Below are 27,457 nucleotides of genomic sequence, written 5' to 3' on the forward strand. Positions count from 1 at the left end.
TTCTGGAGGGATGAGACAACCAAGCAAGAAATTCAGCAGAAAGCCTCAGATGGTGAGAAGTGCTAGAACGAAGGTGAAAAGAGTGACATGACAGAGACAGGGGCTGGGGGCTGCATGTGGCTCCTATCAGCTGGTCAAGACCAGGAGGCCTCCCTGTGAAGGTGACTTGAGTTATTTCCTGAATGACAAGGATCCAGGCATGTGGTGATCTGGGGACAGAGTAACCCAGAGAGAGGGAACAGCAGGGTGAAGGCCTCAAGGCTGGAGCCCAGCTGGGTGTGCTCAGGGCAGAAAGAAAGCCAGCATGGCTAAGCTTAATAAATGAGGAGAGGCAGGGACCAGATCAAGCAGAGATGGAAGGGATCAGAGCACACAGAGGAACGACTGTGCGTGCTCTGCCCAGAAAAGTGGAGAGCAATGGAAGGAGGCGTGTGGAGGCAGTGCAAACTCCCCCATGTCCCTCAACGGCTCGTGCTCACTGCTGCCATCGTGCCTTGGGCCACGCAGTGCCACAGGGCAGCAGGGATGGGCCCCTCTGGGATATTTCGGCATTATTTGCAAGGTTGCTTTACGTTCCACTCCAGGGCTCACTGTCCCCCTCGTATTCCTACAGCAGAGCTGTCATGCCTATGCTATAATCTAGCAGAGCCAAAGGAGATTAATTGCTGAGTGGAAAATGCAGACTCTTCTTCTACAAGGTGTGCAGGGTTTTCCTCCTCTTGTCCTTTCTCTGCAGTGAGCTTTGCTCACCGGCCCAGTCAGTGCCAATGTTCTGGGGAGATGTGATAAATGAGCCCATTCTCTTCGGAGACACTGTGTTTTCTAATGGGTTAAAGAGCAAAATTTCAAGATGTTATTGGTATAGCTGGCGGCCAGTTCTGCCCCATTTAATCACATTATCTTGAGGGCCAAGAGGGCAAAAGAGTTTGGGGTATTTTTTTTTTGTTACTTGTTTTTCAACTGGAACACATCAAAGGATCACAGAAAGGAGTTAACAAACGTCTAAAAGCAGAGGAGGCAATGGCAACTGCTCTCCAGAGCTGCTTCTCCCCTCTACCTCCCCATGGCCTGGAGTCTGATGCTTGCTGGGGGACCCAGGTATGTTTGGCAAGTGCCAGCAGGAAAAGGTGTCATAAGCCTCAGACCAAATCATCAGTTAGGCTGTTGCTCCCAGAGAGGAAGTGGGGACCTAAAGATCAACGTAGGTGTACCAACTTTCCCCACATAAATTGGAGAATGGGGAATTCATTTATTAGGAAGCATGCTTTGCATCATGAAGACTCTCATTGTTATAATTTCCTCATAGTTGAGGCTGACACTAGGGCATAAGAGAAGATCAATTATGTGGGCAGCTTAGGAGCGCACAGATTGTTTACCAAGTAACCATCTGCACTTCTGACAAAAAAGGCTTTTGTGTATGTTTAGAAGTTGTGAACTCTACCGCAATTTAGGTTTGGTTTGAATATGCTGTTGAGGATTGCCTTGGTGATATTTCTATTACTTTTAGTTCATAGCATTTACATTCATCACGACTAAAAATCATCTTCATGGCTGAAATATATATTTTTAAAATAATTTTGCAGTAGCAAGTCTGAAACTCTGACTTCTAACCCTTTTTCCTACTGAGGCAATTATTTTTATAGTGAAGTAGATCTATGACATTTTCAAAGGGTTGTTGTAAAGAAGAGTAAAGAATTTGCAAAAGGTACATAGTAGACACTCAATAAATGTTAGTTCTCTTCCTTCCAGGTACCCTGACCTTTATGGAGAGTTTGAAATTATCCTATAACATTAAGAACCAGCAGGACTTTAATGAAGCTTCAAGGCTTAGTGGCTAACATTCAAACTTCAGAGCCAGCCAGATTTGGTATGAAGACATGAATCCCACTCTTATCAGTGGTGTGACTTTTAGCAAAGCACTTCATCTCACCAAACTTCAGTTTACTCATAGGTAAAATGGGGGAAGTAATTTATATCTTGAGGAGTTTGGTGAAGATGAGGAGTATCAGGAAGCCACCTATCAAATCTATCATCTATCGAATGAAAGGTGTCATTATATCATCTATCGAATGAAAGATGTCATTACATCATCTATCAAATGAAAGGTGTCATTATCTCTCAGTGCCTGGGAAGGGATGGAGGGAAGGGCCAACTCTAACCCAGCACCCTGCCCTCCTGAGACGGAAGTTCTGGTGAGCCCTGAACTGTCAGTATTCTCTAGTTTCCTTGAAGGGAGTTCCCCAATTCCAGATCTTTGGAATCCCTTCCTGAGCCAAGAGCAAGCTTTCTTTTTCAGAAGCAAATGCATGCACTCGGGATTTATAAAGGAAAATGTGATGCTGTCATTTACTCATAGAGTCACTAGGCATGAGGCTGTAAATGTGATTTATATCCAAGGTTTGGCCCTCGAGGGTAATATACTTCATCGTCACAGCCCAGCGATGGCTCCTCCAGAAGAGTTCTATTTTCTCTCAGAACCCAGAAGTCAATACCAGATCTTCAGAGAATTCTGAACTTCCACAGTCTGGCAGGAGGGAGGTGAAAGGTCGTGCAGTCCCCTATCATCTGTGCACACTACAGGAAGGGACTTGCCCCTCTGAGCCTTGATGTCCTCCACTGTGAACTTGCTGCCTCCTCATGCAAATGCCCCAGGGCCGGTGACCATGTGTGCAGCCACAGTAGGTGTTAGGGGAGCAGAAGCAGGTGGCACCTGGACGTGGGGAAAAGAGGGAAAGGAGGAGGAAGAGAAGCTGTTAATGTTTCAGGACTAATTCCTAACAAAACTCTAAAGGAGGAGACACCTGGTCCTCGGCTCTCAGACCAGCACTACACCTGCCCCCCACCCATACCCCAGCTGAGTGCCCCCCAACCCCAGCTCTGCCCCTTATGGAGGGTAGTGGGCTCTCCACACTTGTAGGAGATCAATCGCTCTCATCAGAAGGTGGAGGCTTCTCATGAGTGGGCTTTATGTGAGTAGCGCTGTCCCTGGGAGAAGAATTTCAAGATGGCCTTTATAGGGATGAGGGCGATTCCTCAACAGTCACCCTTTGCGGATGGGGCCTCTTCGTGGCTGGAGAGTTCTTCTGGTTCTCTGTTTCAGTCACTCACAAAACACACGCTGACTATCCACTGTGCGCCCTTGGGAACCATGCACACCGGCCAGCAGGACAGACATTCGGATGAATGGACACCTGCAGTGGCCTTGTCTCCCTGGGGCTCAGCATGAGTCTCTGTGTCTAACAGATCTGAAGGCAAGCTGTGACTCTGCCCACAAGAATGCTAACATCTCAGCCTGTCTCCTGCTGAATCGGACAACGTTAAGATTCATTGCTCAGAGTTTTTGTGAGAGTTCTATGCATTCTAGTTTTATTCTACAGCCCTGCTCGACTCCCCATCATCCACCCACATTCACAACTCTAGAGCCCCAAAGTCAGCAGCCTACCTTGAGCCAGGTGGCCCGGATCTCACAAAGATGAAAGCTAGCATCTTGGTCGTGGCCCGTTCCTCCTTGGCCAGCCTCATGCTCTGCTTCCCGGCAGCCTCTTGGGATGATCTCAACCTGTGCTCCTCACACATAATGTTTTGTCTGACCCCACCCTTCCTTCTCTACTGGGACTCTCAGGACCTGCTGGGATGGCGTCTGCTCTCAGTGGCTCTGGGCTTCTCCCACAGAGGTCCTGGAGGCCTGTATTTGGCCAGGTCTACTACAGCCCTTTGCAAAGAGGAACCAAACATCAAGAGTAAAAATCTCATCTCTGAAGGTCTTCCCATTCTGAACCAAGCCCTGGCTGTGGACCTAGCTCCCCCAGGCATTCAGTTTCCCCCAAACCAACAAGGAGAGCAGATCTTATGTGGGCCCCACAGGGTAGCCAACTACCAGGATAGAAAGGCTTGCATACCCTGAAATTTCTCCTTTGCTTGCTCACTGGTGCCTGAAATTACTTCAGCAGCAAACAACATGCTTTATTCCACAATTAGAAGCAAGCCCTTAACATAGATTTCTCTGGTCGAGAAAACGCAATGCTTATGCTCACACTGAAATATGAATGAGTGATTCTCAAGGGAGTGGAGGAGTATGTCATCATCTCCAGAGGTACAGGATTGAGGACATGTGCAATTCTTCCACAGACACACTCAATAGTATAGCCTCAGTTCAGACCTTCAGCAGGGCAATTTGGTAGCACATATTAAAATGTTAAATGTGAATACCCTTTGACCCAAAAATTCCTCATCTAAATCTCTCACTAGGGAAACTCTCGTGTATAAGCAGAAAGAGGCACGTACCAGAATGTCCCCTCAATCATAGTTCATAGCAATAAAAATGTATATATAAGAACCCACTTTCACGCTCATTCATAGGGACCTGGCTTAAGAACTTGGGTGTTTCTGTACTAGGGACTACTAAGTAGCTGTTAAGGGAAAGTAAAGTAGGTCAAGTGCGGTGGCTCATGTCTGTAATCCCAGCACCTTGGGAGGCCAAGGCAGGTGGATCACCTGAGGTCAGGAGTACAGGACTAGCCTGGGCAACACAGTGAAACCCCGTCTCTACTAAAAATACAAAAATTAGCTGGACATGGTGGTGCGCACCTGTAGTCCCAGCTACTCAGGAGGCTGAGGCACAAGAATCTCTTGAATCTGGGAGGCGGAGGTTGCAGTGAGCCAAGTTCGAGCCACTGCACTCCAGCCTGGGTGATAGAGAGAAACTCTGTCTCAAAAACAAAAAAAAAGAAAGAAAGTAAAGTAAAGTAAAGCTATCTGTACTGATATGGAGAGGCCTTTAAGACATTTTGTAAGTTGAAAGAAAGCAAGCTTCAAGACAGTGCACAAAGAATAATAACAATTAAGTAGAAAGACAGTAAACCTACATGTTTCTGTAGGTAGTTGTGTCCATATGTAAATGCGTAAGGAAAAGATCTGGAAGGATACACACTGGAGATAGGTTCAGTTATCTCTTAGAGATCTTGGATTTGGGGATGGTATTGAAGACAGACATTAGCTTTATGTAAACTTTATTTACAATCATAATACAATCATTAAATACTTGCATAATTTAAAATATTTTAGGAATATTAAATAATCATCCTTGGAAAACAAAGTAACTCTTTATAATCGTAATACAAACTAAAGTATTAAAGCTAGACAAAAATCTTTTCAGGCAATGAGTCATAGGCTAAAGAATTTGACAAACAGAAATGATAGCAATTTAATAGGAATAATATTTTGAAAAATATTTAATTTTCTCTTCTGCCTTCCTGAATGTATCTTCTTCATCCTAGCCAGTCAGGTGCATTTATTCATTTATTCATTTATTCAGGACTCATGTGTCACAGAAAGAATACAAAGGAAAAAATGAGGAAATTAGTAGTCTGCTTCTGGCATGCAAAATACGATTTTGCAGCAAGGAGATACACTTGAAAGACGGGATTTGGTAGAGAGTGAAAGGCTTCCAATTCCTTTAGCTCTGACTTGGTATATCAAGAACAAAGCCTAGAATGACCATGGCATGGAGACCCCCACAGCCCCCACCAGTGAGGGAAGATAGACCTACTGCACGTGACAGCCAAGTCACAGAATTCCTGCTCCAAGGGAGGAATAGAATTAAATTCCGCCCCGTTACAGCCTGAAAGATTGCAAGAAAGCAAAACTGTTGGGTGTTCTCCCCCACCTTTTTCTCCAGGATTAGGTGTTCAGCTCGCATGAGGAGCCCTGACTCTATTTCGGGATCTGTGTGATTCCCAGCGTGTGGCCCTGCAAGCAGCCTTGTAATAACTAGAGGCCTCAGGAGCCAGAGAACACCTTGCCCAGAATCCCTACCCTTCCTAGTTCCTGCAGTGTCTCCTCCCAGCTCACCTCACTCCATGGCTGTCTCACTCCTTTCAGGCTTCTGTAAGAAAATACCACAGACTGAGTGGCTTATGAACAACAGAAATTTATTTTTCACAGTTCTGAAGGCTGAGAAGTCCAAGATCAAGGCACTGGCAGATTCAGTGCCTGGTGACGGCCCATTCTTCATAGATAATGCCTTCTAGCTGCATCCTCACATGGTGGAAGGGGCAAGGGGTCTGTCCTGGGACTCTTTTGTAAGGGTGCTAATCTCATTCACAAGGGCGCTACCCCATGGCTTAGTGACTTTCCAGAGGCCCTCTATTCCTAACACCATCACCTTGGATGTTAGGATTTTGACATATGAACTTGGGGAAGACAAAAACATTTAGACCATAGTAATGGCCATCTTGGAGAGGAGCAGAAAGCAGGAGAAACTGAGACACAGGGAATCCACTCAAGGAGATCAAGAAGAAACAAACAAGCATTAGTGAGGATGTGGAGAAACTGGAACCCCTCACATGCTGGGGGATTGCAAAATGGTGCAATACTTTGGAAAATGGTTTTGCAGTTTCTCTTTTTTTCTTTTTTTTTTTTTTTTTTTTGAGATGGAGTCTTGCTCTTGTTGTCCAGGTTGGAGTGCAGTGGCACAATCTCGGCTCACTGCAACCCTCCGCCTACTGGGTTCAAGCAATTCTCCTGCCTCAGCCTCCCTAGTAGCTGGGATTACAGGCATCCGCCACCACACCTGACTAATTTTTGTATTTTCAGTAGAGACGGGGTTTCACCATTTTGGCCAGGCTGGTCTCAAACTCCTGACCTCGTGATCCACCCGCCTCACCCTCCCAAAGTGCTGGGATTACAAGCGTGAGCCACCGCGCCCAGCCTGGCAGTTTCTCAAATGTTAAACATGGAGTTATGGTATGACAGAACAATTCTATCCCTAGATATTTACCCAAGAGAAATGAAAATAGAGATCCACAGAAAAAACACGTAACTGTTTGTAGAAGCATTATTCATAACAAACAAAAGTGGAAGCCACCCAAATGCCCATCAGCTAACTAATGGATAAATAAAATGTGGCATATCCCTGCAATGGAGTACTATTTGGCCATGGAAAGGAATGAAGTTCTAATACATACTACAACAAGGATGAACTTTAAAGACATTATGCTAAGTGAATAAAGTGAATCACAAAAGGCTACACATTGTATGCTTTCATTTTCATGAAATGTTACAAGAGGCAAATCTATAGAGACAGAGAGTAGATTCATGGCTGCCTAAAGCTGGAGGCATTGAAATGGGCAGGAATGGGGAGTGACTGCTAATGGGCACAGGGTTTCTTTTTGGAGAAATGAAGATGCTCTAGAATTGATTGTGCTGATGGCTGCACCACTGGATGAATATATTGAAAGCCATTGAATTTTATGTTTAATGGATGAATTGTATGTACGTGAATTACATCTCAATAAAGTAGTTGAAAACAGAAAAAGAAGTATAGGTAATGGAACATGAATAATCAGATTGTTTTAGGACTGCTTTTGGAACAAGTTATCTAAGCCAAATCTTGAAAGACACCTGAGAGGCTCCTGGCATCATGGCAGCTACCCTCGCAGTTTTGCTATTTACCAGGTTCATGACATAGGGGCCATTTGTCATTTTCCTGGGGCATAATTTGGAATATTTCACCCACATGGCTGCCTTGAGGGAGGAAGTGGCTAAGCTAATGGGTAGAGCAGACTGCCAACACCTTCTCTTCCAAAAAGATTGTTACTCAGCCTTTCTTTGTAACATACATAAAAATTTTTGAGAATAATGAGCACTGCATTTTTTTTTTTTTGAGACATTTTTTTTTGTCACCCAGGCTGGAATGCAGTGGCGTGATCACAGCTCACTGACGCCTCAACATCCCAGGCTCAAGCATGATCCTCCCACCTGAGCTTCCCAAGTAGCTGGAACCACAGGCATGTGCCACTGTGCCTGGCTGATTTTTGAGACTGGGTCTCACCATGTTGCCCAGGCAGGTCTCAACCTTCTGGGCTCAAGCCATCCTACCACCTGGGCCTCCCAAGGGACTGGAATTACAGGTATGAACCACCACACCCAGCCCACTTTGTTTCTCCGTGGAAAATGACACCCAAAAGAAAGCCAACTGCAAGTGCTGGTGAAGGTAACAAAGAGAGAAGGAAATGGTCTAATAAAAAGTATGTGCTTTGGCCAGGCATGGTGGCTTATGCCTGTAATCCCAGCACTTTGGTAGGCTGAGGCAGGAGGGTTACTTGAGCCCAGCAATTTGAGACCAACCTGGCAACATGGCGAGACCTCTAAAAATATTACTCTAACTTTTTTTAGACATAAAAAACTGATATGGTGGTGCAGGCCTGTGGTACGGCCTACTCAGGAGGCTGAGGCAGGAGGGTTGCTTGAGCCGAGGAGTTTGAGCTATGATTGTACACTGCACTACACCCTGGGTGACAGAACAAGACCGTATATATATATATATATATATATATATATATATATATACACACACACATATATATGTGTTGATATGGTTTGGCTGTGTCCCCACCCAAATCTCATCTTGAATTGTAGCACCCACAATTCCCACATGTCATGGGAGAGACCCAGTGGGAGGTAACTGAATCATGGAGGTGGATCTTTCCCATGCCGTTCTTGTGATAGTGAATAAGTCTCATGAGATCTGCTGGTTTTATAAGGGGGAGTTTCCCTGCACAAGTTCTCTGTTGCCTGCCACCATGTAAGATACACACACACATATATATGTGTAAGTGTATACATATACATATATATGTGCTTCCACGTATGTTTATTGCGGCATTATTCACAATAGCAAAGACTTGGAACCAACCCAAATGTCCAACAATGATAGACTGGATTAAGAAAATGTGGCACATATACACCATGGAATACTATGCAGCCATAAAAAATGATGAGTTCACGTCCTTTGTAGGGACATGGATGAAATTGGAAATCATCATTCTCAGTAAACTATCGCAAGAACAAAAAACCAAACACCGCATATTCTCACTCATAGGTGGGAATTGAACAATGAGAACACATGGACACAGGAAGGGGAACATCACACTCTGGGGACTGTTGTGGGGTGGGGGGAGGGGGGAGGGATAGCATTGGGAGATATACCTAATGCTAGATGACGAGTTGGTGGGTGCAGCGCACCAGCATGGCACATGTATACATATGTAACTTACCTGCACATTGCGCACATGTACCATAAAACCTAAAGTATAATAATGATAATAATAATAATAATAAAAGAAAAAAAAAACATATATATGTGCTTCAACAGTAGTCTTCACAAGAAATGGTAAAGATCTCAAGGCATAAACTTCCAACATGACAAGGATCCGCTTTGAGGGAAATAGATAAATTGAGAAAAGCAGAAACAGAGATGAAGTACACAAAGGCATAATAAAATAACCAGTAAGAAAATCATGTTCGCTGGTCTTCCCCAAATCCTGTTCCTTGCACCACTCCAGGCATGGTGGGACACATGGAAATCCAGGTACTTGCAACATAAGTGTAACTTAAGACCCAAACACTTGAAAATTCAAACAGGAATTCAAGAGAGAAGTAGGACTTTGGGAGAGCAGTAGAAGAGATGCCACAGCATAGGACATGATTAATCGTTAAATGAATTGAGTGGTTGGCCAGCACAGGAGGAGCTCAGAGGCAGGAGAGGTCATTTCCGGGCAGGCTGAACCCTGCACAGAGAGGAGGCAATTTGAGCAAGACAAATGTAAGGGACTTTAAGAACACTAGCCTGGAAACATTTTGCCCTTTGATATCTTTTAATTGAACTTCTCCTTCCCATCACAGATTCAGATCCTTTTCATGGACCCTAGGGTCTGTGTTGCAGCCTGGACTCTAGTCCTCTATGAGCTGTTCACCTCCTGACAGGGAGGAGAACAAGAGAGGAGGAGAGGGGCTTGTATTAGTTCCATTATGTGTCTCCATCAAAGCTTGCTGCTGCCTCCCATCCTCATTCATCACCTTCCTACTAAGATCGCCTGGCTAACATCTCTTTGACTTCCTGCTGCATGCCCCAAAAGTCCTACTACCTTGAGTCAGCACAACTCATGACACTGTCAGTCTTTATGAGATCAGCAAAGCCTAGCCTTGTTGCATGATTCCTACTGACAAGTGCAGCAAGAATGTCAAGGTGGCCTTAAGGAAGGCAGCGTGGTTGTCTTAGTCCTTCGCTGAATGGCCAGAGCCAATGTTCCTAAAGGAAGCCACTTCCATGAGAAGGAGCCTGTGGGTTTCCTTAAGGCAGCCTATTGTGGAAATGAGTGGGAAAACACAAACTGTGAAAAAAACAAAGTTTTTCCTCTGCCTTCAACCACAACAATCAAAGCAGACTTCTGTGAGCAAATGTGTTGAGATTCCTCCCCACCAACAAGTAAGCAAGCAGTTCTACAGTGGACACCAGCTGAGAATCCTCCAGTTCAATTCCATTGAACTGTTTATCTGGAGATTGCATCAGATCCCATAAGTTGAGAGCTCAGTCCCAGAAGACTGGCGCCTCTTCAGACACCAGTCACGAGCCACAGGTTGTCTTACCTGTGCTTCTGACCAACTGGCCTAAATCAAAGTTCCCACAACCCCCTCCTCAGATTCAATTTATTTGCTAGAGCAGCTCACAGAATTTAGGAAAACACTTATTTGCATTTACTGGTTTATTATAAAGGATACTACAAAGGACACAGAAAAAGAAATGCACAGGGAAAATTATGTGGGAAGGGGCGTGGAGCTTCCATGCCCTCTGGGTACACATCCCTCCAGGAACCTCCAGGCATTCAACTACCTGGAAGCTCTCCTAAGTCTATCCTTTTGGATTTTTTGGAGGCTTCATTACATAGGCATGATTGACAAAATCACTGGCCATTGGCGATCAACTTGACCTTCAGCCCCTCTCCCCTCCCTGTAGGTTCAGGGGTGGACTAAAAGTCCCATCGCTCTAATCCTGCCTTGGTCTTTCCTGGTGATCAGCTCCCATCCTGAAGCTACCTAGGGACTTCAGCCATCAGTCAACTCATTCGCATGCAGAAAGACACTCAGCACATTGAAGATTCCAATTATTTTAGGAGTTGTATGCCAAGAAACCAGGAAACGGGCAAAGACCAAATGTATATTGGAAACATGCAGGGAAGCAAAAAGAAAGGAATTATCTGTGTGCCAAGGTACTTGCTAGACCCTTTATAGGCTCTTTTAATCTCTACAATAAGCCTGCAAGTTAAATAAAATTACTCACATTTTACAGTTGTAGAAAGAAACTTAGAGTGATTAAATGGTTTGCACAAAATCACACGGCTAGTAAGTGTTGGGTTGGGTTATAACCCCAGGTCTGTCTGATCCCCTAAATTATCTTTTTTCCATCTTATTATACTGCCCTGCATCCATGTCCTATTCAACCTCATCTCCAGACTCTGCTGAAGAAATTAATTTAAAATGTTCATTATTATAACATCTGCAATATTATTCCAGGTCAGATACTGGTGCCAGGCATTCCATTCGTATTACTGCTAAACTTCAAAAAAGAAATAAGTCAGGGAATGATAATGATTCTCATTTTACTACCATGGATACTGAGGGTTGTTTTAGTGAGGTTGGGCGAGGCTCTGTTGCAGTAATGTGTAACCCCAAGATCTCACTGTTTTCACAAAATTGATGTTTACTCCTTGTTCATGTAATGTCCAACATGGGTTGGTAGGGGCTTTGCACTGTCACTCACTCGAGGGCCCAGACAGATGGAGGCTTCACCCTCTTGTAGATTCACCGTCTGGGACCCTGGCTTGCTTATCATCCAGGCAGCAAAAGTCAAGCACAGTTTCCTCACACCTGTTCTATTCTTCAGCACAAAAGAACCAATCCCTACCTCAATGCAAGGAAGTAGACTGTGACACGTACATGAGCACATGGATATTTGACAAGCAACAAACGTCACTGCTACAATTCTCAATTAGGTTCAGAATATTGTGCTAAACCACAGAGCTGAGACTTGAAACTGGTCTATATGTCTCTCTCCAAGGTTCATGAATCATTGTGGGATCCAGAAAAGCAACTGCTCAAATCCATCAGAGCTGTTGCCATGTGAAGTCAGTCCTGTGATTCATCCAATTTAGAATTCAGGGTCCAGAAGGAACACACACGGTTGCAGGAAACTACAAACGTCTTACTGACTTCAATCATGGACTTTCGCAACATCCCAGAGATGACCTGATTCATCTCAAATCTCCAGCATGATGCTCTCTCCTTTGCAGGTTATCTCAGCCTCTGCGGAACTACATTTATTTCTGGCCTGTCTTGCCTCTGCAGGCAAATGATTTTATGCCACTAGTCTCTTAGTTTGGATGCTTATATATATCATCACATTCTAACAAAGACTTGCTGCAGTATAACAAAAAAATGCATAGAAAGTAAGTTTAAAAAATAAATGTGAGAAAATAGATATGGGAAAAATAAGATAAAGTCAAGGATAACATTATACATAGTGCATACAGTGGGGTTCTGTGCACTTGCTTGGGGAAAGTCCAATATGCTTTCTGAGCTTCCAGGCAGCCAATGAAAGAGTGCTATATAATCCAGAAATACCCATGAGATAAAAATTCAGCCAGATATTCAGGGCAAGCTCAGCTATTCCTGGTACTTATACCTGACAGAACTCTTTCTCATGGGACCACCCTAAAGGTATATATTATGAGAGAGTGAAGGGAAAAAGAAAACCAAAAAAGACAATTCCAGAAAATCAGTGGCATATCAGGAACTCTGGATGAAACTCTGAAGCATCCTGGGGAACACAGAACACAAGTTGACTGGAGCTAGAAAGCCTTCTCAGGGGGCAGGAAAAGATCACTTCCACAGAAGAGGGAGGCAAAAAGATATCAGAGTGTAAACACTAATAACACAGTTGGGAAATCATTAAACTACATAATCTAAAGTGAGGTAAAATGTTATCCAACTCATTAATGCATATATACAGAGGATAAACACACACACACACACACACACACACACACACACACACAAAGAAAGAAAACAATGGAAACTTCAAGCAGATTCAAATAATCTCTGCTGCCTCTGATGGAATACGATTGAGTTTAGTTGCATGAGAGACTCAATTTGGAAATGAGAGGCAAAACAATATGGCAGCCAGAAGCTTCTTTGCAGAGTCCAAAATGGTGGAAGTAAAATTGTCCCATGGGAGACTGTTCACAAGCACCAAGAAAGTTTGGAGTCAAAGTCCAAACTCCTCCCACTTTCAAACACTGTAGCTGGCTGACAGATGCCCAGTAGATTATGAACATGTCTGCTTTAGGAAAGAGAGTTTTTCACGTTTCATGCACCGGCCACCAAATACATGTTGCCTGCTCTTGATGAAGGCATATTAATAAAATTCTGCAGGAAGTGCTGGTCCTAAATTTGACATTCTCAGGAGTAGTGGGAAAGAATATGTCAAAGGAAAGAATATATCAAAGCAAACAGAATTGGAGAGTCAGGCAAGTTATATACATTATCTTTAATCCACATCACAACCCCAAATAGTAAGTATTATTACTTTCCAATCACTTTGACTACAATGACTACTTTACAAATGACTGTTCTCAGGCTGAGAAACATGGAATAGCCTGAGCAATATTACACAGCTCATAAATAGGGAACACAGAATTCTAACTTATCTCTGCCTAGTGCCATTTCCTGTGCCTTTTAATAATATAATACTGCCTTTTGATACCAGGTAAATTGAAGAAATGAAAACTGAAGTAAAAGAGGCATTAAAATCCCAAGAAAAGATTAAAAAATAAACATCTTCCTTTGTCACTGGTAAACTGAGTTTTTTTCCCCTACTTTGTATAGGTTGCAAAGAAAGAACATCCAATTGGAAAAAAAAAAGAAAGAAAAAGCAATCAGGTTTTATTCAATGGCCAGAGAATGGAGAAGGGGTAGCTCTTGCTCTAAAGGCATATTCCCCGCCCCCGGAGTGTTGGGAGGCAGGGGAATCTTAGAGTTAAATGCGGGCCAGGAGAGATGTACGCGTGCAGGGTGGAGTTCCAGACACGCAGGTGCAGTCCCAAACATAATTCTCCATACACCGCATGTTTACAAAATGGTAGAGATTTTCTTTTAGAGGAGGCGATTTCAGCATTATAATGATATGTTCATCATCTAAAGGTAACTAGGGGTCACTTGTTCTGGTTTGCACCAGTTCCGCGCAGGTCTTATCTTCTTCTGGTACTTGGCAAGGGGTCACAAAGCTCTTGCAGTGCCTGGTTTCTTCAAGCAGCTGTGCCTATAGATAAGGAGACGAAAGAAAAAAAATGGAAAAGTAAAATTCCAATTGCTTAGATGAGGCTGGGTTCATTCGGTGACACTTTTACTTTTGTTCCCTCCAAAACCCTCCTAAAACAATTAGAAATGAATTTTAAAAAACATAAATCCATGAAGACAGAGCAAACAGAAGATGAAATCACTGCATCCAAATTTTGGAAACTGGAAGGCAAGATTAATGAGTGAGAATGGATTTAGAAAGTTCAAGAGCACAGAATCCTTTGCTGGTTGTACTAGGGAGAGCCAGGAAGCACCCAAATTACCCTGCACTGCCCCTAAAAGATTGAAGAATTAGAGGTACCTAATACCTCTGGAAGTGGCAGAAAAATAGGGCTGAAGACAGAAGGATGAATAAAATGTCTATATAAAAGCTAGTAACCTTCCCAGCTCCACACAGCCTGGGACTGCTCCTCATCACCAAGCAGAAACCTGGAGGCTTCTTCTCTGGAGAGGATAAAGCAAAGGGTCTTTAGACCTAAGGCACCAGGCATAGTCCAGGGTGGAGAAACTATTTTCTTAAAAATAGTGAAGTGGGCATTTACAAATAGAATTCAGAGGCTCACAGGGCACTGTCAGCTAGGTGCAAATATGATAAACTAGAGATGGGAAAGGTCTTCTCTAAGAAAAAGACCCAAAGATGCTGATGTCAGAGGATCCCCAGTGGAACAGCCCAGCCAGATCAGCCTGTGTTGACGACCATGCACAGTGTCCAAACCACCTGTCAGTCTCACAGCCCCCACTACTGATCAGGAGTAAACAGGGAAAGTTGCCAGATATCTGAGTAAAACATCCAACAAGAACACCAGATGCCAAAATAGAGTAAAGCAAATTGGAAGAAACAGAACTATGCAAGAGACGATAACATCAAAATCAACTGTCCTTAATATCCTCAGCTAAATAAGATCAAGTGTTCTACCAATGAAATAAAAACAGAGTTTTCTTTTTCTAAGTTCTCATTCAGGAAACAAAAAGAGCTCTTGGAAATTAAAAATATGATAGCACATATAAGAAATGCATTAGAAAGTCTGGAATATAAAATTAAGAAAATATCCCAGAGTAGAGTGAAAAAATAGAGACTGAAAAATGTAAAAAATTGAGACGTTAAAATTATCACATGTCAAAGATTTTATTTAACCCATCAATTAATAAGAGAACCAGTAAGATGTTACAAATGGTTTGGTGGAGAAATCAAAGAGCAGACACATAGACAATAGAGAAAGCTGAAGTGAATATGTTAATCGATGCAAAACTAGCTTTTTGGGGAAAGAAGAATATCAATTTGAAGTTGCACCAGACAAAGTATATTTGCATCTCTATAAAAGGGAGTCATTTACATTACTCTCAGTTTTCCACAATTTTAGCTCAAAGACAATGGAGGTGGAGGCCTTTATAGAATCAGATAACCCAGAAGAGTACACTAAATAGGATCCCAAAACTCTTTTGCCTGACAGAGAGAAAAGACAAGAAAATTAGAAGATTGTTCCAGGATGTCCAATACCCAAATAATAGAAATTCCAAAAAAGAAACAACAAAGAAAACAGTAAGGGAAAAGATTATCAAAGAAATAATTCTAGAAAATGTTTCAGAACTAATGAATCAGAAGAGTGAGTCTTTTATACAATTATCAAAACTCATGAAATTGTTCACTTAAAATGTTTGCATTTGTTGTATGCAAATTAAACCTCAATAAAGTTGATTTTTTAAAAAGAGCTGGCTCAACTAATACCTCTAAAGTGATGAGCTAAGACCCAAACAAAGACACTTTATCACAAATTTTAAATCTCTGGGTACAAAGACAAGAGACTACAAGTTTTCATAGAATTAAAATGTCACCAAAAACAAAGAATTTTAAAAAGTCAGATGGTTTCAAACTTTTCAAAAGGTAGAAGATAATAAAGCAAAGCCTTCAAAATTATGAAAGAAAACAATTTCCTATTTAGAATTCTATACTCAGCTAAACTATCATAAACATATATAAAATCATCCCCTGAAAAAAATACTGTGACTGCCTTGCACTATTTCTCAGGAAGCTGATGAAGCCTGTGTTCCACCAAAATAAGCAAGTACCCACAGAAAAAAAAAAAAAAAAAAAAACCCTTGAGACACAGCACAGGAAAGGGGTGAGGGCATCCCTTGGGTGATGCGGAAAGACTCTACAATGACACTGTGCACCAAGACCAAAGGACGACCAGTTGATCTTGGAGAACATCAGCAGACCTCAGGAGATAAAGCTGATAGGATAGCTGATGCATCTGAACATCTTGAGGAGAAATTTAGATAATTGGCAAGGAGTTTAGGGGTTGAACGAATGATAAGCCGATGGAACATTCAGCAAACAAACCCAAAACAAGATGTTTCTTAGCTCCAAGGAAAAACAAAAAGCAATCTAAGAAAGTAAGTATAATCTTAGTGTACTACTTGCTCACCTATCGATGTCTTCACATTTTCATAATAACGTAAATACCAAATAATGTTGTAACCAAAATTCTAGTATAATTATATTGGGGAAATGGAGAGCACAGAAGGGTGTTTTTGTTTATGTTGTGGGATAAACGAGTCAAATCCTTACCTCATCTTCAACAAAGCTGTCCATATATCATTCGAAAATTGCTAAAGTTGGCCAGGCACGGTGGCTCATGCCTGTAATCCCAGCACTTTGGGTGGCTGAGGCAGGCAGATCACTTGAGGTCAGGAGTTCGAGACCAGCCTGGCCAACATGGGAAGCCCCATCTCTAGTAAAAGTACAAAAATTAGCCAGGCGTGGTGGCATGTTTCTGTAATCCCAGCTACTAGGGAGGCTGAGGCAGGAGAATTGCTTGAAAGCAGGAGGCGGAGGTTGCAGTGAGCCAAGATTGCACCATTGCACTCCAGCCTGAGCAACAGAGTTGCTCCATCTCAGAAAGAAAGAGAGAGAGACAAAGAAAAAGAAAGAGAGAAAGAGAAAGAAAGAAAGAAAGAAAAGAAAGAAAGAAGAAAGAAAGAAAGAAAGAAAGAAAGAAAGAAAGAAAGAAAGAAAGAAAGAAAGAAAGAAAGAAAGAAAGAAAGAAAGAAAGAAAGAAAGAAAGAAAGAAAGAAAGGAAAAGAAAGAAAGTTGTTAAAGTCAACAATTAATGGCTGGACACAGTGGCTCGTGCCTGTATTCCCAGCAGTTTGGTAGGCCAAAGCAAGAGGAGCACTTGAGCACAGGGATTCAAGACCAGCCTGGGCAACATACTGAGACCCCATCTCTACTGCCCGGCTGCCCCGTCTGGGAGATGAGGAGCACCTCTGCCCGGCCGCCCCGTCTGGGAGGAAGTGAGGAGCGCCTCTGCCCTGTTGCCCTATCTGGGAAGTGAGGAGCGCCTCTGCCTGGCCGCCACCCCGTCTGGGAAGTGAGGAGCGCCTCTGCCCGGCTGCCACCCCATATGGGAAGTGAGGAGCGCCTCTGCCCAGCCGCCCCTTCTGGGAGATGAGGAGCGCCTCTGCCCAGCCGCCCCGTCTGGGAGGTGAGGAGTGCCTCTGCCCGGCCGCCCCGTCTGGGAGGTGAGGAGCGCCTCTGCCCGGCCGCCACCCCGTCTGGGAGGAAGTGAGGAGCACCTCTGCCCAGCTGCCCCATCTGGGAAGTGAGGAGCGCCTCTGCCCGGCTGCCACCCCCTATGGGAAGTGAGGAGCGCCTCTGCCCGGCCGCCCACTCTGGGAAGTGAGGAGCGCCTCTGCCCGGCCGCCCACTCTGGGAAGTGAGGAGCGCCTCTGCCCGGCCGCCCACTCGGGGAAGTGAGGAGCGCCTCTGCCCGGCCGCCCACTCTGGGAAGTGAGGAGCGCCTCTGCCCGGCCGCCCACTCTGGGAAGTGAGGAGCGCCTCTGCCCGGCCGCCCACTCTGGGAAGTGAGGAGCGCCTCTGCCCGGCCGCCCTGTCTGGGAGGTGAGGAGTGCCTCTGCCCGGCCGCCCCGTCTGGGAGGTGAGGAGCGCCTCTGCCTGGCCGCCACCCCGTCTGGGAGGAGAGGAGCACCTCTGCCCGGCCGCCCACTCTGGGAGGTGAGGAGCGCCTCTGCCTGGCCACTCCGTCTGGGAAGGGAGGAGCGCCTCTGCCCGGCCACCCCGTCTGGGAGGTGAGGAGCGCCTCTGCCCGGCTGCCACCCCGTCTGGGAGGAAGTGAGGAGCACCTCTGCCCGGCCGCCCCATCTGGGAAGTGAGGAGCGCCTCTGCCCGGCCGCCACCCCATATGGGAAGTGAGGAGCGCCTCTGCCTGACCACTCCGTCTGGGAGGTGAGGAGCGCCTCTGCCCGGCCGCCCCGTCTGGGAGGTAAGGAGTGCCTCTGCCCGGCCGTCACCCCGTCTGGGAGGAAATGAGGAGCACCTCTGCCCGGCTGCCCCGTCTGGGAGATGAGGAGCACCTCTGCCCGGCCGCCCCGTCTGGGAGATGAGGAGCACCTCTGCCCGGCCGCCCCGTCTGGGAGGTGAGGAGTGCCTCTGCCCGGCTGCCACCCCGTCTGGGAGGAAGTGAGGAGCACCTCTGCCCGGCCGCCCCCTCTGGGAAGTGAGGAGCGCCTCTGCCTGGCCGCCACCCCGTCTGGGAGGAAGTGAGGAGCGCCTCTGCCTGGCTGCCACATCTGGGAAGGGAGGAGCGCCTCTGCCCGGCCGCCACACCGTCTGGGAAGTGAGGAGCGCCTCTGCCTGGCTGCCCCATCTGGGAAGGGAGGAGCACCTCTGCCCGGCCGCCACACCGTCTGGGAAGTGAGGAGCGCCTCTGCCTGGCTGCCCCATCTGGGAAGGGAGGAGCACCTCTGCCCAGCCGCCACACCGTCTGGGAAGTGAGGAGCGCCTCTGCCTGGTCGCCCCGTCTGGGAGGTGAGGAGCGCCTCTGCCTGGTCGCCCAGTCTGGGAAGTGAGGAGCGCCTCTGCCCGGCCGCCCTGTCTGGGAGGTGAGGAGCGCCTCTGCCTGGCCGCCACCCCATCTGGGAGGAAGTGAGGAGCGTCTCTGCCCGGCCGCCCCGTCTGGGAAGTGAGGAGCGCCTCTGCCCGGCCGCCCCCTCTGGGAAGTGAGGAGCGCCTCTGCTCGGCCGCCCCCTCTGGGAAGTGAGGAGCGCCTCTGCTCGGCCGCCCCGTCGGGGAAGTGAGGAGCGCCTCTGCCCGGCCGCCCCGTCTGGGAGGTGAGGAGCGCCTCTGCCCGGCTGCCACCCGGTCTGGGAGGAACTGAGGAGCGCCTCTGCCCGGGCGGCCCCGTCTGGGAAGTGAGGAGCGCCTCTGCCCGGGCGGCCCCGTCGGGGAAGTGAGGAGCGCCTCTGCCCGGCCACCCCGTCTGGGAGGAGAGGAGCGCCTCTGCCCGGGCGGCCCCGTCTGGGAAGCGAGGGGCGCCTCTGCCCAGCCGCCCTGTCTGGGAGGTGAGGAGCGCCTCTGCCCGGCTGCCCTGTCTGGGAGGTGTACCCAACAGCTCCGAAGAGACAGCGACCATTGGGAGCGGGCCATGAGGACGATGGCGGTTTCGTTGAAGAGAAGGGGAGGAAGTGTGGGGAAAGGAAGGAGAGATCAGATTGTTGCTGTGTCTGTGTAGAAAGGGGTGGGCATAGGAGACTCCATTTTGTTCTGACTAGGAGAAATTCTTCTGCCTTGGGATGCTGTTGATCTATGGCCTTTCCCCCAGCCCCCTGCTCTCTGAAACATGTGCTGTGTCAACTCAGGGTTAAATGGATTAAGGGTGGTGCAAGATGTGCTTTGTTAAACAGATGCTTGAAGGCAGCATGCTCTTTAAGAGTTATCACCACTCCCTAATCTCAAGTACTCAGGGGCACAAACACTGCAGAAGGCCGCAGGGTCCTCTGCCTAGGAAAACCAGAGACCTTTGTTCATGTGTTTATCTCCTGACCTTCTCTCCACTATTATCCTATGACCCTGCCATATCCCCCTCTCCGAGAAACACCCAAGAATGATCAATAAATACTTCAGAAATTAAAAAAAAAAAAAAAAAAAAAAAAAAAAAAATTATCCAGGCATGGTGGTACATAACCTGTAGTCGCAGCTACTTGGGAGGCTGAGGTGGGGGGATCACTTGAGCTCAAGAGTTCGAGGTTACGGTGAGTTATGATCCCACCACTGCACTCCAGCCTGACTAACAGAGTGAGACTCTGCCTCAAAAAAAAAAAAAGAGAAGTAGCAATAGAAACATGTTATTTGTTTGTTATAAAAATAATCAGCTTAAAGACATTTTGAAAGTGCTTATCTGTGGAGAGGATCAAATGGAGGGGACCCAGGATGCATAGGAGAGGGTGGATTTTCCTGTAGATCTATTTGTCTCTTTAAATTATGTGCATGCAAAGCCCACCTCCAGAACCAATCCCAGGAAGACTGACGGCCAAACTCTCCCGGGAACAGCTGAAGAAAGAGAACCTGGGTCCATCCCTGCTGATCCTTTGTTCTTTGCCTTGGAGATTTGAGAGTTAACATCTAGATGCAAAGAAATAAAGTCCAAACACTAACAATGACTGATTTTGAGTCTTTGTTGTGGCCAGGCGCGGCTCACGCCTGTCATCCCAGCACTTTGGGAGGCCAAGGCAGGTGGATCACCTGAGGTCAGGAGTTCGAGACCAGCCTGACCAACTTGATGAAACACCGCCTCTACTAAAAATACAAAAATTAGCTGGGCATGGTGGCATGCACCTGTAATCCCAGCTACTTGGGAGGCTGAGACAGGAGAATCGCTTGAACCCAGGAGGCGGAGGTTGCAGTGAGCAGAGATGATCACACCATTGCATTCCAGCCTGGGCAACAAGAGCGAAACTCCGTCTCAAAAATAAAATAAAATAAAAATAAATTATGTACATGCACAACTTTGATCAACATAATTTCTGTAAGAAGAAGAATGCATTGGCAAAGCTGTTATTGTAACTTTTACAGACCCAGGGAAAGTAGGATTTCCTGTTGTTGATTCCAACATCCATCTACCAAGTTTCCAGAGGTCCTCAGTCTTAATATTCAGGGGTCTGTCCAAGTCACAGCAGGCCAAAAGCTGTCATGTGCCAAGCAGAGGCAAAGTAACCCATTCTCTGAATTTTTGCCTTTGATAACACAAGACGCAAGCCCCATTGGGTGGAAACAGGCCTGATGTGCGACTCAGAACATCAATATTTTATTTCCCACTCATCAATCATTCACCACCTGCTGGCAAACAGTACCTTCCAGGGGATGTCTCCAGGTCTCTGTCCAGCGCCAAGACTATCAATATTTTATGCTTGGGAGATGAAGTTGCTACACAGGCACATTATCCCCTGCCCAAGCAGTGCACAGAAAAAGCTCTTCTTTCCTTCAGGCAGCTCTGAGAGAACACGGCAGGCAGTATCTGTCACACTGCTCCAGCTCCCTCTGTGAGCCCCCAGTTCTACACATTATGCAGCAGGCACAGGAATGCACTTGCAGAGATGGACTTCTGAAGAGGAAAACTGAGGCAGCCTTTCCAGTGTCCCTAGCACTTTCTCTCTACTGCCCATAGAATTTTTCAACCAGAATTCTTCATTCCCTCCCTGCCCTCAGGCCCTAATCATGGTGTAAATTAAGACTGACTCATATGGCTGGACACAGTGGCTCATGCCTGTAATCCTAGCACATTGGGATGCTGAGGCAGGTGGACCACCTGAGGTCAGGAGTTTGAGAACAGCCTGGCCAACATGGCGAAACCCTGTGTCTACTAAAAATACAAAAATCAGCCGGGCATGGTGGCGTGCACCTGTAGTCCCAGCTACTCGAGAGGCTGAGACAGGAGAATTGCTTGAACCCTGGAGGCAGAAGTTGCAGTGAGCTGAGATCATGCCACTACACTCCAGCCTAGGCGATAGAGCGAGAGTCCACCTCAAAAAAAAACAAAAAGATTTCGTTGATATGACCTAAAATCTCTTTCATTCACCAAAAATCACTTATAGAAGACCAACAATGTGTTGGGCATCCAGAGAAGTCCTTGGAACACAAGTACACATAAAACACATTTGTGGACATGTCTATTTCCATGGTGATACAGTAACATCTGTCATTTTCCTAGCACTGTGTACCAGGCACTGTCCTGGGCATTTGACATCTATTGCCCTTAATTCTTACATCAAATCAAAAGGTAATCAAACTAGATTTCAAGAAAGACTATTTTTTTCCTTCTCAAGTTTATTGAGAAATAATTTACATACAATAGACTGCATTCATTTAAAGGGTACAATTCCAGAAGTTTTGATAGTTGTATACGCCTCAGAAACCACCACCACAATCAAAACACCCGACATTTCTATCATCTCCAAAAGATTCCTTGTGCCCTGTTGCAATCCACACTTCTGTCTCCCTCCATCTGCAGGCAACCACTCTTCTACTTTTTGTCACTGTAAATTAGGTTGCATTTTCTATAAATGGAAGCATACAGAGTGAACTCTGTGCCTGACTTCTTTCACTCAGCATAATGATTTTGAGATTCATCCACATCCTTGCATGTATGAGTACTTCATTCTTATTTGCTGCTAAGTGGTTTTCTATTGTATGGAAAGACTGCATTTTTATACTCATTCACCTGTTGATGGACATTTGGACTGTTTCCAGTTTTTAGCTATTATGAATAAAGCCGCTGAAAACATTCATGTCAAAGTCTTTGTGTGAACATGTGTTTTCATTTCTCTTTGGTAAATGCCTAGAAGTAGAACAGCAGGGTCATATTGTAGATGCATAAAGTCTTTCCTTTTTAGCATCTTTTTATGGTCAGACATGATGCTTTTGAATGACACTGTGAGAATACACAGGCCTCAAGGTTATCTATGAAGGATTATATGATTAACAAGAATCAATTGGATACCAAAAATAAACAAATAAATAACCCTATGCAGCTCTCAATGCCATTCGTTATTATAATAGTGCTTATTTGGGCCGGGCACGGTGGCTTCCACCTGTAATCCTGGCACTTTGAGAGGCTGAGTGGGTGGTTTATCTGAGGTCAGGAGTTTGAGACCAGCTTGGCCAATATGGCGAAACCCCATCTCTACTAAAAATACAAAAATTAGCCAGGCCTGGTGGCGGGTGCCTGTAATCCCAGCTACTCGGGAGGCTGAGGCAGGAGAATCGCTTGAACACGGGAGGCAGAGGTTGCAGTAAGCTGAGATTGCGCCACTGCATTCCAGCCTGGGCAACAGAAAGAGACTTCGTCTCAAAAATAATAATAATAATGGTGCTTATTTACACCATCAAGGAATAAGTGAATTCCTATAAGCAAATTTTCTAAAAACTAAAACCTACCCTTTCAATCTCCTACTTTTAAATTCTTTTAAATATTATCTATTCCTGATACTATCAGCAATTTATTAGCATTCCTATTCCTGTAGAAATCTTTGTGACAGGTTTACAGCATTTGCTCCATGCCTTATTAAAATGTGTCCTGGCCATGCTGCCACTGACACCCCAGAAGAGTCATGCTGGCTGCCTAGTGCTGTCCCTGTGAGCTGCCCAGGCAGGGAAGTTGTTGCCCCAACACCACAGTGGCTCAGGTGGCTGTGTAGATTTGTCTGCAGCTCAGAGATGTCCTATATTCTGTCCTACTCCACACCTTTATTTCTCTTAACTATCAATCACCAATCCAGTCTATAGACACAGGCACACGTGTGCACCCACATGCACACACAGGCACAAACACGTTCACACAGAGGTGTTTCTGCTAAGCAGTTCCTAGATCTTTGTGTGAGCTAAGAAAGCAAAGGACCAAGGCTATCAGAATTTTGTGGAATCCAGTCAAAAAAAAGACAGCTGCACTTATGCACCAAGATTTTTCTAAAATGATATTCACAACAGTGGTATTTATATAACAAAGGAAAAATATTAACAGAACAACCAAAATATTCATTAGTAGGGAAATGGATGCATCATGTGATCAGTACTAAATCAGGAGTTTTGACTGAGGTGCCAAGAGACAACTGAGAGCACACAAGCAGGAGACTCCGTGAAAGATCAGCTGTGAGAACCATCCAAGTGGAGTCTGCACAGCGATTGCAGGATCCTGAGACCCTTTCACAAACACAGACAGCGATAAAAGAGCTGAAGAGGGGTTTAGTGAGAAGGATGTTTGGAGAGCCCCACTGAAGTCTATGAGACAGACCTCATGTAGAGGAAAGTAGGCACTTCCTCTTCACCAGACATCTAGAGAGACATACTTCCCTGTCAACACTCGGAGAGCTTGCTGTGTGTCCCTAGGATTTGGGAAACACAGTCTGAATCCTGTCCAGGAAATCCAGAGGCCAGTGAAAGGGAGCAGCTTCAGTGTTGGGGCCTGGGGAAGGTGGCTGTGCTGGGATGGCTGGTGCTCCCAGAATGTGTCAGGCAAGGATATGTGAGGGCTACCTGTGACCCAAAGGTGGGCCAATAAAGAGAGAGCCAGCCTGAAGGGTCACCTGAAAGGGTGGAGGGTCTCTAACAAGCCAGGACTTGTGGAGAGGACTGCAGGAAACAAGGGCCCCAGGGAAAGTAGCAGCCAGAGACTCCCAACACTCTGTCCCATCAGAGGAGCTGAAGTCGGAGGAGCCCCTGCAAGGGGACTCAACGTCATTTTGAGACAGGATCAGTCGACGTGGAACTTTATGCTCCCTTTCTCCTCCTCCCTTCCCATGTTTAACCCTGGATGAGGTAACAAGAAAGAAAGAAGAAAGTGACCACTCCGCCAACACTTCCTTTCCAAAGGCTGGTGGCCCAACCACACCCATGCCACAGCCAGGCAGGTGCAGGAGACAGGATTAAGAAGTTGTTATGTTGGATTACACATTCTAATTTCTGAATCAAGACTGTTTTGCTATAACAAGTGTTGACAAGCGTGTTAAGAAAAGGGAACCCTGGAACACTGTTGATGGGAATGTAAATTGGCACAGCCATTATGAAAAACAGTATAGAGGTTCCCCAAAAAGTTAAAAATATAACCACTGTAAGATCTGTCAATCCTACTTCTGGGTATATATGCAAAAGAAACAAAATCAATATCTTGAAGAGTTATCTGTGCTCCCATGTTTATTTCAGCATTAGTCACAATAGCAAAGGAAGCAACCTAAGTGTTCAGCAATGGATGAATGGGTAAAGAAAATTGTTATTTAAACAATAGAATATTTTTCCACCTAAACAAGCAGAAACCTATCATTTGCAATAATATGGATGAACCAGCCAGGCACAGTGGCTCATGCCTGTAATCCCAGCACTTTGGGAGGCTGAGGTGAGTGGATCACCTGAGGTCAGAAGTTCGAGACCAGCCAGGCCAACGTGGCAAAACTCCATCTCTACTAAAAATACAAAAATTACCTGGGTGTGGTGGCAGGCGTCTGTAATCCCAGCTACTCAGAAGGCTGAGGTAAGAGAATCACTTGAACCTGGGAGGCAGAGGTTGCAGTGAGCCAAGATCTCACCACTGTACTCCAGCCTGGGTGACAAAGCAAGACTCCATCTCAAAACAAAAAAATATATATGGATGAACCTGGAGGACATTATGCTGAGTGAAATAAGCCAGACCCAGAAAGACCAATACTGCATGATCTCACTTACACTTAGAACCTAAAAAAAATTGAACTCATAGAAGCAGAGAATAGAATGCTGGTTGCCTAGGGCTTGGGGGTCACCAATGGAGTGACATCAGTCAGAGGTACAAACTTTCAGCTATAAGTGAAGCTCTAGAGATCTAATGTGCAGAATGGTGACTATAGCTGACCATGCTATATTGTACACTTGAAAATTGCTAAGAGTAGATTGTATTGTAAGCATTCTCACCCAAAAAAATAATAAGCATGTGAGGTGATGGATATGTTACTTAGCTTGATTTAATCATTTCACAATGTATACATATGTCAAAACATCACATTGTACACCCTAAATATATATGATTTTTATTTGTGAGTTATACTGCAATAAACCTGGGGGGTGGGGAGAAATATTGTTCTGCTGCTTAAAGAGACCTATGAATAAATAGCCTAGTCATGGGACCACCTGAGTTTTTATCTAAGACATGGGAGAAACTCTTCCCTGACAACATTTGAAGAAATAGTGGGAAGTAAAATGAAGTTGTATTCTGATTATAGCCCTCTAGTCATGCTTGCTCAACACTCTGGTTACATAAAATATGGACAGCCACACTACGGACCACCAAGCAGTGCTTAAAAAGAATGAGTACTAACATACAGTCTCCAAGACATAATATTGTGTGGGGTGGGGAAGCTAGTTGCAAAACAATTCTCAAAACATAATCACATTTATGTAAAAAAAAAAAACTATACAAAAGTGTGTGCATGTGTCTGTGCATATACATGTGTGTGAGACAGAACAGAATTCACTCCCTTCCATCCCCTTTGCTCAATCCCATCCTCACCCCTGGGAAATGGGAAAGGGGCTTTTAGTCCAATAGCACACCAAAGGCAATCAGTAGAGCAGGAGACATTGACTGGCATGTAGGTGCTTTTCTCCAAAGGATGTGCAGAATGTGACTTACCATGACCATCCAAGGATGGGGCCGGGAGTGTGTCTTCCAGCCTTGCCCCTAGAGTCTGTGCCAGATGGACAAGAGCCTGACTGAAGAGTAGACAAGGAAGGAGGGCATAGTGAGACTTTAGAGCACTCTCCCACTTGGCTGGGCTAAAAGACACCCCACAGGGAACATTAGGAAATATTTTGTATCATTCTCTGAACTTGGAATACTTTAGGGATCAGTTAGTAGCAATAAGGGGTCCTTCAAGTAAGAGATGGCAGGCACACCCCTTCAGACACTGGGGACAAAAAATAACCTTCAGATGCGGATGTTTTGGAAGAGGTGTGGCAGGATTCCCACTCCTCTGCCAAGGGTGATTGCAGCAGGGCAGGCGGTTGGGGGCTAGTGAGGGCAGAGAGGCTGTAGGAGGAATACGAAGGGGCATTTTCACCTTTCACTCTCGTTTTGAGTTGTTCTCATGTGTATAGCAAATGTGATAACCTGTTGCTTGTGCCGTTTTATTGCATAGTCCATTTGAATCAATAAATTGGACCGCACAGCGTCCTTCCCTGGCCCCGTTATAGCTTTTGGAGACTGAGCTCTTTGGGCTCTTCTAGCAAAGTCAGACTTACATTTGCACGTGTCTCTGAGTTCACAGCTGCACTCCTTCTAGCAGACTGTCTGCACTGGGGAGAAGCCTAACTTTGCAGTCATCTGGACATTGCTGTGCAGTGTCTTTATACCAAAAGGCGTTCGCAATGGAGATCCCTGCCGAGAAGAAGCACAAAGCCAAAGTGCTACCACCATCCCCACTTTGAATTTGGCCCTCTTGGCACATCCTG

Source organism: Pongo abelii, chromosome 11 (assembly GCF_028885655.2).
Source record: "Pongo abelii isolate AG06213 chromosome 11, NHGRI_mPonAbe1-v2.0_pri, whole genome shotgun sequence".
In the NCBI taxonomy this organism is placed as follows: domain Eukaryota; kingdom Metazoa; phylum Chordata; class Mammalia; order Primates; family Hominidae; genus Pongo; species Pongo abelii.